Source organism: Budorcas taxicolor, chromosome 12 (assembly GCF_023091745.1).
Source record: "Budorcas taxicolor isolate Tak-1 chromosome 12, Takin1.1, whole genome shotgun sequence".
Taxonomy (NCBI): Eukaryota; Metazoa; Chordata; class Mammalia; order Artiodactyla; family Bovidae; genus Budorcas; species Budorcas taxicolor.
The window spans coordinates 68,903,194-68,914,954 of NC_068921.1; the positions used below are offsets into that span (position 1 = coordinate 68,903,194).

The 11,761-nt window shown below is 45.3% G+C and overlaps 1 non-coding gene across 1 annotated transcript; it reads right to left on the bottom strand.

Annotated features, from left to right (window-relative positions):
• Positions 1-873: 873 nt before the first annotated feature.
• TRNAF-GAA (transfer RNA phenylalanine (anticodon GAA)) lies at positions 874-946 on the bottom strand. Its single transcript has one exon. It is a non-coding gene; the product is annotated as a tRNA-Phe (tRNA).
• Positions 947-11,761: the final 10,815 nt, after the last annotated feature.

Genomic DNA, 11,761 nt, shown 5'->3' on the forward strand with positions numbered 1-11,761 from the left:
CCCCAGTTTCCCATTCAGTAGGTGTCAAGCGCGGCTGAGAACTTGTGAAGTTGTGGCTGCTAGCCCTGGGATCACTTTGCGAACTTCTGATCGAGACTGTAAATAAAGTTGTAGCGACGTAGAACTGATTAATTTCACGGAGATGTAAAGCTGCCATGCCTTACCTATTGGACAAATAGCCCTGACCGTGGCATCCCAGAGCCGCGTTTGGTGTATTTTCACCAGAAATACCCAGCCGTCCGGTTCCCTCCCTGGGCAGGATCAGAGGAATGCCATTTGATTCAACAGTAGGGATTTTGATTTTCAAATTGGGAAGCTTTGCGGATGAAATTTGAAGAAGGGCACAGCAACCCCCTCCAGTATTCTTGCCTGGAGAATCCCACGGACAGAAGAGCCTGACGGGCTACAGTCCCCAAAGTCGCACAGACTCGGACACGACTGAAGCAGCTTAGCACGCACGCACGCACGCACGCACGCGGATGAAATTTAGGACCAGCTTTTCCTTTTGGCCGCGCCCCCGCCCCGGCAGAAAGATCTACGGTTTTCTCACGGCAACCAGCTCACATCCGCCTCTCACCACCCGGGGGCGCTGTGCTCACCGGATCGCTGCACATCCGGCTCTCCGCTGGAGCGGGGCGGCTGCAGCCCCCACGCGCCGCATTGCGCACGCGCAGTAGCGCCTCGGACGCCAGACCAGGAGACGCTCCGGAAGTGGCAGGGAGAAGCCACCTAGGGTTGCCCCAGAGCGGGTGTTTCCCCTTCTCGCTCGCCCTCCAAGTCTCATGCTTTACCTGGGCCGGAATTAATGAGCCAGGCTACTCTACAGAAGGGAATTTACGAAATCCGAATGTCTGGATTGAAAAAGGAAAGCTCTGCCGAAACCCGGGATCGAACCAGGGACCTTTAGATCTTCAGTCTAACGCTCTCCCAACTGAGCTATTTCGGCGCCCCTTCTGTCGCCCTCAGAGTAAACTATCACTGAACTCCTGGCGTTGGCTTCTTCCGTCTCTTCTCAGTAATCACTCAAAAGTGTTTCTTCCTTGTCAAATTAAATGGTTTTCTTTTTTTAAGGGCTATACCTAGAAGTCTGCCTTTTTATGAGCCATGACTAAATAGCTAAGTATACGTTACTTAACTTTTTCCAGTATAATCTGAACCTCTGGTTTAACTGTCGACAGCCGGCAGCGTGAACTAGCCGGTGTCTCGGCTGCAGGATTCGGGGGTCGGGCTGGCCCGCAGCCCGGCGGAGCGGGGTCAAAAGAAGCGATAGCTGCTCGCCCCCACCCCCAGGGCTCCACAGCTCCTCGGCACGCGGGCTCAGTCCGCCCACAGCTGGTTCCAGCTTTCCCGATGGAGGGTGGTCCCTTTGGCAAGCCCCCTGCCCTAGGAGTAGCCCCTTCCAGCTGTGACCGCACACTTTTCATTATTGGTATAGACAAGAAATGGGCCAGGGCATGGAGATGGGGCTGCAGTCTCCGCGATCCCAGGTCCTCGCCCTGCTGCATTTACCTGCCACCACGCTGCACGGAATCAGCCAGGTACATCTTAAAAGCTTGGCGAGCTCATTGACCACGGTCACCCAATATCAATACTAAATGTTTCTGAAGCACCAGCTACGTGTCAAGCACCGACATTCTGCACCCCCCCCCAAATGCCCTGTTTGTTTTGTTTTGCTTTTTTTCCCCCTCTCCAATAAAATTGCAATTCTCCAAAGGCGGGGTTGACTATCACCGCCGTTTTACCCACTTAAGTGGAAGCTTCACAGCCAATTTTGAGGGATAGATGTATGTATGCATACGAATATGAAAGGAAAAAATGTATGAATATGGGGAGTGATAGCTATCTCTCAGGTCTCTTTCTGAGTTCCTTTGTTGTAAATCCAAACAGAAGAGCTTGGGATTTATCAGAAGTCATTGGTTAAGGAAGTGAAGAGACCAAGGCCAGCTTGGGGATGTATCTGTGCACGCTTAGGAGAGGTTGGAGTTCAGTTCAGTTCAGTCGCTCAGTCGTGTCCGACTCTTTGCGACCCCATGAATCGCAGCACACCAGGCCTCCCTGTCCATCACCATCTCCCGGAGTTCACTCAGATTCACGTCCATCGAGTCCGTGATGCCATCCAGCCATCTCATCCTCGGTCGTCACCTGCTCCTCCTGCCCCCAATCCCTCCCACCATCAGAGTCTTTTCCAATGAGTCGACTCTTTACATGAGGTGGCCAAAGTACTGGAGCCTCAGCTTTAGCATCATTCCTTCCAAAGAAATCCCAGGGTTGATCTCCTTCAGAATGGACTGGTTGGATCTCCTTGCAGTCCAAGGGACTCTCAAGAGTCTTCTCCAACACCACAGTTCAAAAGCATCAATTCTTTGGCGCTCAACCTTCTTCACAGTCCAACTCTCACATCCATACATGCCCACAGGAAAAACCATAGCCTTGACTAGACGGACCTTAGTCAGCAAAGTAATGTCTCTGCTATTGAATATACTATCTAGCTTGGTCATAACTTTTCTTCCAAGGAGTAAGCGTCTTTTAATTTCATGGCTGCAGTTACCATCTGCAGTGATTTTGGAGCCCCCCAAAATAAAGTCTGACACTGTTTCCACTGTTTCCCCATCTATTTCCCATGAAGCGATGGGACCAGATGCCATGATCTTCATTTTCTGAATGTTGAGCTTTAAGCCAAGTTTTTCACTCTCCTCTTTCACTTTCATCAAGAGGCTTTTTAGTTCCTCTTCACTTTCTGCCATAAAGGTGGTGTCATCTGCGTATCTGAGGTTATTGATATTTCTCCCGGCAATCTTGATTCCAGCCTGTGTTTCTTCCAGTCCAGCATTTCTCATGATGTACTCTGCATATAAGTTAAATAAGCAGGGTGACAATATACAGCCTTGACGTACTCCTTTTCCTATTTGGAACCAGTCTGTTGTTCCACGTCCAGTTCTAACTGTTGCTTCCTGACCTGCATACAGATTTCTCAAGAGGCAGGTTAGGTGGTCTCGTATTCCCATCTCTTTCAGAATTTTCCATAGTTTCTTGTGATCCACACAGTCAAAGGCTTTGGCATAGTCAATAAAGCAGAAATAGATGTTTTTCTGGAACTCTCTTGCTTTTTCCATGATCCAGCGGATGTTGGCAATTTGATCTCTGGTTTCCTCTGCCTTTTCTAAAACCAGCTTGAACATCAGGGAGTTCACGGTTCACGTGTTGCTGAAGCCTGGCTTGGAGAATTTTGAGCATTACTTTACTAGCATGTGAGATGAGTGCAATTGTGTGGTAGTTTGAGCATTCTTTTGCATTGCCTTTCTTTGGGATTGGAATGAAAACTGACTTTTTCCAGTCCTGTGGCCACTGATGAGTTTTCCAAATGTGCTGGCATGTTGAGTGCAGCACTTTCACAGCATCATCTTTCAGGATTTGAAACAGCTCCACTGGAATTCCATCGCCTCCACTAGCTTTGTTCATAGTGATGTTTTCTAAGGCCCACTTGACTTCACATTCCAGGATGTCTGGCTCTAGATGAGTGATCACACCATCGTGATTATCCGGGTCGTGAAGATCTTTTTTGTACAGTTCTGTGTATTCTTGCCACCTCTTCTTAATGTATTCTGCTTCTGTTAGGTCCATACCATTTCTGTCCTTTATCGAGCCCATTTTTGCATGAAATGTTCCCTTGGTATCTCTAAGTTTCTTGAAGAGATCTGTAGTCTTTCCCATTCTGTTGTTTTCCTCTATTCCTTTGCATTGATCGCTGAAGAAGGCTTTCTTATCTCTTCTTGCTATTCTTTGGAACTCTGCATTCAGATGCTTATATCTTTCCTTTTCTCCTTTGCTTTTTGCCTCTCTTCTTTTCACAGCTATTTGTAAGGCCTCCTCAGACAGCCATTTTGCTTTTTTGCATTTCTTTTCCATGGGGATGGTCTTGATCCCTGTCTCCTGTACAATGTCACGAACATCATTCCATAGTTCATCAGGCACTCTATCTATCAGATCTAGGCCCTTAAATCTATTTCTCACTTCCACTGTATAATCATAAGGGATTTGATTTAGCTCATACCTGAATGGTCTAGCGGTTTTCCCTACTTTCTTCAATTTCAGTCTGAATTTGGTAATAAGGAGTTCATGATCTGAGCCACAGTCAGCTCCTGGTCTTCTCTTTATTGACTGTATAGAGCTTCTCCATCTTTGGCTGCAAAGAATAGAATCAATCTGATTTCGGTGTTGACCATCTGGTGATGTCCATGTGTGGAGTCTTGTCTTGTGTTGTTGGAAGAGGGTGTTTACTATGACCAGTGCATTTTCTTGGCAAAACTCTATTAGTCTTTGCCCTGCTTCATTCCGCATTCTAAGGCCAAATTTGCCTGTTACTCCAGGTGCTTCTTGACTTCCTACTTTTGCATTCCAGTCCCCTATAATGAAAAGGACTTGTTTTTTGAGTGTTAGTTCTAAAAAAGGTCTTGTAGGTCTTCATAGAACCGTTCAACTTCAGTTTCTTCAGCGTTACTGGTTGGGGCATAGACTTGGATAACTGTGATATTGAAAGGTTTGCCTTGGAGACGAACAAAGATCATCCTGTCGTTTTTGAGATTGCATCCAAGTACTGCATTTTGGACTCTTTTGTTGACCATGATGGCTACCCTATTTCTTCTGAGGGATTCCTGCCCGCAGTAGTAGATATAATGGTCATCTGAGTTAAATTCACCCATTAGAGCTGGCGCACTAAGCGCAGGCAGCTGCGAGCCGGCGCACTAAGCGCGGCCGAGAGGAGCTACCCTGCGTCCGAGGCCAGTGGTGGAGGGGAGAAGACACCTCACGTCCGAGGTCAGGGGCGGCCGGGAGAAGCCACCTCGCACCTGAGACCAGGGGCGGTGACCCTGAGGAGCCACCCCGAGCCCGAGGCCAGGGCGGGAGGAGCAACCCGAGGAGCGGTGGTTGCTCAGGCGCAGGAGGGCTTAGAGGAGCTATCCCACGTTGAAGGTCAGGAATGGCGGCGGTAAGGAGATACCCCTCATCCAAGATAAGGAGCAGCGGCTCTGCTTTGCTGGAGCAGCCGTGAAGAGATACCCCACGCCCAAGGTAAGAGAAACCCAAGTAAGATGGTAGGTGTTGCAAGAGGGCATCAGAGGGCAGACACACTGAAACCATACTCACAGAAAACTAGTCAATCTAATCACACTAGGACCACACCCTTGTCTAACTCAATGAAACCAAGCCATGCCTGTGGGGCAACCCAAGATGGGTGGGTCATGGTGGAAAGCCGACAGAATGTGGTCCACTGGAGAAGGGAACGGCAAGCCACTTCAGTATTCTTGCCTTGAGAACCCCATGAATAGTATGAAAAGGCAAAATGATAGGATACCAAAAGAGGAACTCCCAGGTCATTAGGTGCCCAATATGCTACTGGAGATCAGCGGAGAAATAACTCCAGAAAGAATGAAGGGATGGAGCCAAAGCAAAAACAGTACCCAGCTGTGGATGTGACTGGTGATAGAAGCAAGATCCGATGCTGTAAAGAGCAATATTGCATAGGAACCTGGAATGTCAGGTCCATGAATCAAGGCAAATTGGAAGTGGTCAAAGAAGAGATGGCAAGGGTGAACGTCGACATTCTAGGAATCAGCAAACTAAAATGGACTGGAATGGGTGAATTTAACTCAGATGAGGTTGGAGTGGAAGAAGGATAAATTTGGAGCAGCTTCCTTGCACAGGTCAAACATAAAGAGGTGGGGAAAGAGGGTTTTTCTTGAATGTCATGAATGTAGCTACCTTCCACATTCTCCTCTAAAGACTGTAGGGAAGGCTTGAACCTGGGTGACTAGGAAAGTGACAGGTAAGTTTTAATGGGATTTGGAGTGAGTGTAGGGATGAGGAAAACGTGGGAGTTCATCACCTATCCCTATATTTGCATCAGGTCCAAGCCCTTTCCCTGGGGGAGATGGTAAACATACCCTATTCCACACCCTCATGTGAATCCACTTCCAACTGGCTCTAAAGATGAATGGAGAGAATCTGGACCACTACCCAGTGGAGACCATAGTGCCAATTTCGACCATTATTCGGCACACATGGACCAGAAAAGTGTGTATTAGGGACCTTAAGCTCACCTTCTTGTATCTAGTGATGACGTTTATGCTGATCTTCAGTTTCTTTGTTTATGGCAGGAGATGGCTTACATGAAAAACTTCGTTATGAATATATATATATATATACCTTTTTTTCAATTTATGTGTTACCATTTTTTCCAAACAAAGATGCTGGACTAAAATAATAAATTGTTTGGGCCTGAGTACTTCATGAAAGGAACTGTTTGGTATTTCTTTTGGCCTGGGGGCATTGGAAAAACTTGCTGAGAGAAGGGGAGCATTATATACAGAGAAGGTTTGGAAGCCTCTAGCTTAGTGCCTTGATGTTGATAGCAGTGTTGAATGAAAATTACTACTGAGTTTGGGAGAAAAATCTGCTTTGTTCTCAAGATTATGGAAGCTAGAAGAACCATTGGCTTCTGCAGAGACCAAATGCCAAGAGCTAAAGTGAAGGGATCAGTCTATGGACATGCTCACAGTTGGAAGGGACTGATGATAAAAAAAGTTGGCATCTAAATCAGTGAAAGGACTCCATGTTGAAAAGAAGCTTTGGCTGCAGTCATGTTTCCAAATTAGTCCAAGGATTCTGGCCAACTCCAGTCTAATTACCTATGATAACCATGAAGACTAATTATGGGAACTAACTAGAAGATCTAAAAATAACAAAACTGAAGAGAATATGTTGTATATATTTACAGTGTCTAATAGATTTTTGAACAACTATGATTGATAATCTGTCCTGAACTTTGCTCCTGGGACTTCATAGTCCAAAAAAGTAGCACTTATTTTTATTTGCCTCTGATTTTAGTCAATATTTCTTGAAAATGTTAGAAAGAAGGGAGTATATCAAAAGGACATAAGAGCCAGTTTGAAGGGGCTCTTACTGGCCAAATCTGGGGAAATCTAGGCTTCAAAATAAATAAGAAGGTGATAGACTATTTACCCCTTGAATAAAATAAGAATCCATGAGTATAATAATGCAGAGAGAATGAGAATGAGGGTTCTGGCCAACAGGTCAATAATTTGCATTGACTGAAAAATGGCTCAGAGGGTAAAGCGTCTGCCTGAAAGGTGGAAGACCTGGGTTCGGTTGCTACACTCCAGTACTCTTGCCTGGAAAATCCCGTCGATAGAGAAGCCTGCAGGCTACAGTCCATGGGGTCACAAAGAGTCAGACACAACTCAGCGACTTCACTTTCACTTTTGACTGAAAAATATGGATGGAGTGGTGGCATTGAAAATCGCCATTTTTCCAAGCATGATAGTAAAGACTGGCTGGGTCAAGAATCATCAGTGGACGCTATGTCTTCAGGGAAAGTTATACAGTGAGGAAGATCATGGCATGGTCTCAACGTGTCTCTTTGTAGATTCCTTAATAGTTGCAAAGGGGAAATCGAAAGTATACAGTGGGGAAACTGGACAATCCCTTGATCTTGTCATCAAGATGAACCTCATCAGTGAAGGACACTGAAATACCATGTGCCTGCTAATGTGAGTCCTTCAAAAGGACACAGCTTGCACTTAAATCATGGTCCAGTCAGGGATGCATAACCTGAATGGAATTATGAAGTAACATTAAACAAATTGTGATATAAAGGCAATCAAGTAAATGACTGGCCTATATTCTTCAGAACTGTTAAGGTGATGAAAGCAAGGAAGAGCTGGGCCACTGTTCCAGATGGAAGGAGGCAACAGAGACATGACAACTAAATGTAATATGTGATGCCGGACTGGTTTCTATTTAGGAGGGAAAATGCTTTAAGGATCGTAGTAGAGCAATTAAAGAAATTAGAACATAGGCTGTAGATTACATAAAAGTGTCATGTCAATGTTAAAAAACCATAGCTAGGTGAGAAAATATCCTTGTTTTAGGAAAAACATACCAGTGTATTCAGGTATAAAGAAATATCATAGCTGCAGCTTACCCTCAAATGGTTCAAAAAAATAGAATAATGATGTGTGGGCAAATAGAGAGAGACACACACACACACAGAGAATATGAAAATGTAAATAGGGGAAAATATTGAAAGTTGGTGAACATGGGTAAAAGATACTTGGGACTTCTCTGTACTGTTTTGTAACTTTTATGAAAATTGGAAACTCAGAATTAAAAAGAATTTGGCTCTTCTGGAGCCAAAAAATTTCCATTAGAATTGTGGTAATGCTAGATATGGCAGAGACCATGGAGTTTATTTAGCCTGATCCACAAATTTACATATCAGGAAACAGAGACCCAGAGATGCTATAGACAACTTGCCTAAGAATACCGTCTTAGTTGGCCTGGGCCGCCAGAACAAAGTACCATAGACGTTGGGAGGGTGGAGTGAGGCACTTTAACAGCAGAAATTTATTTTCTCAAGGTTTGGAGGCTGGGAAGTCTAAGATCAAGGTGATAACAGAGTAGGTTCCTCTTGAGAGCGCTCTTCCTCGCTTGCAGATGGCTGTCTTCTCACTGTGTGCTCACGTGGACTTTCCTTGGTACGTGTTCATGGAGATCTCTCTCTCTCTCTCTCTGTGTCTCTTTGTGTCTTCTGTCTCTGTCTCATTGTCTTCCTCTTCTTCTAAAGCCACTAATCCTATCTGGTTAGGTCCCTACTTTATGACCTCCTGAACCTTAAGTACCCCCTAAAAGTGCCCTCTCCAAATACAGTCTCAATGGCAGCTAGGCTTCAATATGAACTGGAAGAGAAGAACAGTTCAGTTCATGCCAGTTACACAGTTAATTTGGTGCAGAACTGACAACTGATTCACAAAGCATATTCTACAGCCTCTACCAAATGCTCTTAATTTTTTTTTTTTTAAAGACCCCATTTCAGTGAAAAATTGGCATGAGTCTAAATCTGTATCTGGAGTCTGGGGCTTAGGGCTCAGATTTTCTTGTAGATGCTTTTTTTTAATGGGCATCTCTATACCTTTTGAAATTCTCTATATGTAGAAAGAATTTTTTTCTTGATGGATAGAAAGTGATTTCTCCAAAACTTATATATTAAAGTTGTTACTTAGGGGAGAAGTATAAAAAAGTTAGTAGATTGCAGATATCATCAGTGTGCTGAATTGATCCAAAAGAAGTTAATTTATTTAAAGCCATTAAACCACAAGTCTGTAAAGACATTATTGGGTTTTTTTTGTTTGTTTTTGTTGAATCACAGACATCAATATTAAGCCTTGGGGTATACTTACAAGGCCAGAAACAATTAAGTAAATTATACTTAAGAACAACCAACTGAGCTTTTTCTTTGTTCTAATCTAATCCTCCCACATCCATCAAGCAAACACTTAACTAGCCATGTGGATTTTGCCCAATGCCTTAAAGGCCAGAGAACTTGGACTCCAGAGCTTGAGTTTCAGAGGCTTGGCCATGCTTTAAATAATTGTCGGCTTGTCTTGTCTCCTTTCTTGATGAACTGGGCCAGCCTCCCACCTGCGTCCCTGCTCCATCTCCCTACTCCACCCTATCCAGAGATTAAGGAGTAAGACCTGGTTATTCACCCAAAGAAATAAGGCAGAATAAACTTAATTCAAGACTTCCCTAAATCCCTTGTTAGTTAAAAAAAAAAAAAAAGCCAGATATAAGAAATATATCTGTCTCTTCCTTTGCCCCACTGAAGATGCATGAAGTGAAAGTGTTTGCTGCTCATTCATGGACGGTAGCAGACCAGGCTCCTCCGTCTATGATATTCTCTAGGCACAACACTGGAGTAGGTTGTCATTCCCTTCTTTAAGGGATCTTCCCAGCCCGGGGATTGAACCAGATCTCCTGAATGGCAGGCAGATTCTTTACCATCTGAGCCACAAGGGAAGCTAAAGATGCACAAGGCAGTGTTAAATGACCAGAGGCTCAGAGAAGGAGGACACAGAAGCACCTGTGCTATTTGGTCCTGATGCTTCTCCAGCCTCCCAGGTGCCCAGCACTCTTGACTCTCTCCTCTGCTTTCATCCACCACTCCAGCTCTGTCTGTTGTGTCCTTACACCCCCAACTCTGTGTCCCTCCACTGGCCACTTCCTGACCCACCTCATTTTTCCTCGGGACTCTTGGCGACGAGTCAGTGTTTCTCTACCCTTCCTCGTGTCCTCCTTGCACACACAGGCAAGAGTTCCTCTAGAGGTCATTTTTGGTAGGAGGGATGGGGTGAGACGGACTGCGGAGCTAGCTTTGCTGTTTGCTGTGCTGAGGACCTGCAGTGGGAGGCAGAAGCCTCCTGGAACGAGGTCTTCTCTGTCCTGCAGGGGGAGCTGTCAGGGCGGGCGTCCAGGGCACTCCTAGGTTACTCAGAAGGTAAAGATCTGCCTGCAATGCAAGGGACCAGAGATCCCTGGGTCAGGAAGATCCCCTGGAGAAGGGAATGGCTACCCACTCCAGTATTCTTGCCCAGAGAATCCCACGGACAGAGGAGCCTGGAGGGCCACAGTCCACGGGATCTCGAAGAGTGAGACATGACTGAGCAACTAATATTTTCACTTTTTTCGGGTTACAGGGACAGTAAGCAGGGCCCTGATCCCAGACTCTCCCACTCAGCTATCCAGCACCTTCCCATAATTAGCAGTTGGAAAACATTACACTCAGTTTTCTCCAGCCACCAAAGCCTGCAGAGGGTTCAGAAAGGGCTGGCAGCTCCACGCATTTTCCCATAGATGGTCGGGTGTCCAGAGCTTCCTTGAGGGACAGGAAGGAAGCCACCATCACATCACAGACGGAAGTGTTCAGACGGTTGATTTATCACCCTCTTGATGATTTGGGTGGTTGGAAAAAGGAGAATGCTTCAACTTGGGAATGACTGAGGCTTCCCTGCTGCTCCATAAGGAACGGGAGACGTAAAATCAAAGTGTTTTTTCCTGTCTCCGTGAGAAGTAAACACTGACATGCATTCACACCGGTGCTTGTGTTATAAATACAGGTGATCTCACATTGATCAGCTGGGACAGTGGCCTCTTTGTGAGTGAGTCAATAAAAGCCCCAGAGGTTAATAATTCCCTGAGTCATAGTCGTTTGGTGGCAGAGCTGGGACCAGAACTCAGTTCTGAGCCCCAGGCCAGGGTGGTCACACTGCATAATGCCTGTCCCTGTATTAGACCAGCTTTACTGAAATATGGCAGTGGATTTTGGTCCACAGGCACTTTGGGGGCGTTAGGTTTTGAGGCAAGTGGTCTTCTTGACCTTAGCAAGGACTCTTGCTGTTTACACGAACCGAGCTCATTTCCCCAAGCACAGGAGCAAAGTTCATGCCAATGTTGCTCTGAGAATCTTGAGGCCTAATTGCTTTCAATTCACAGTCCTCTGATGAAACTCTGGACTCAGAAAAGGACCTGCTAGGAATCGTTTATACCTCAGTGTAAATGGAAGTCCTTCAGCCCATTTTTATCGGCTTCCTAATCCTGCAATATGATTGAGCCTAGGCATCATCTATGAAGTTCAGTTCAGTTCAGTAGTTCAGTCATGTCCGATGCTTTGCGATCCCATGGACGGCCTATGAAGGATTCTTGCTGAAAAATGTTTGATCTGAAACTACTCAGGTCTCTAGGTAGACCTAACTTCCAGTTTATAAGAAATTCAGAAAATGGAGAAATAAGTAAGATGACACATGGAAAAATAACTAGACAAATCTGGAGAATAAGACATTCTCTAAGACTTCTGGTTTGCTGTCTTCAAGATACCAGCGTTATGAAAAAACAAAACATCAAAAAG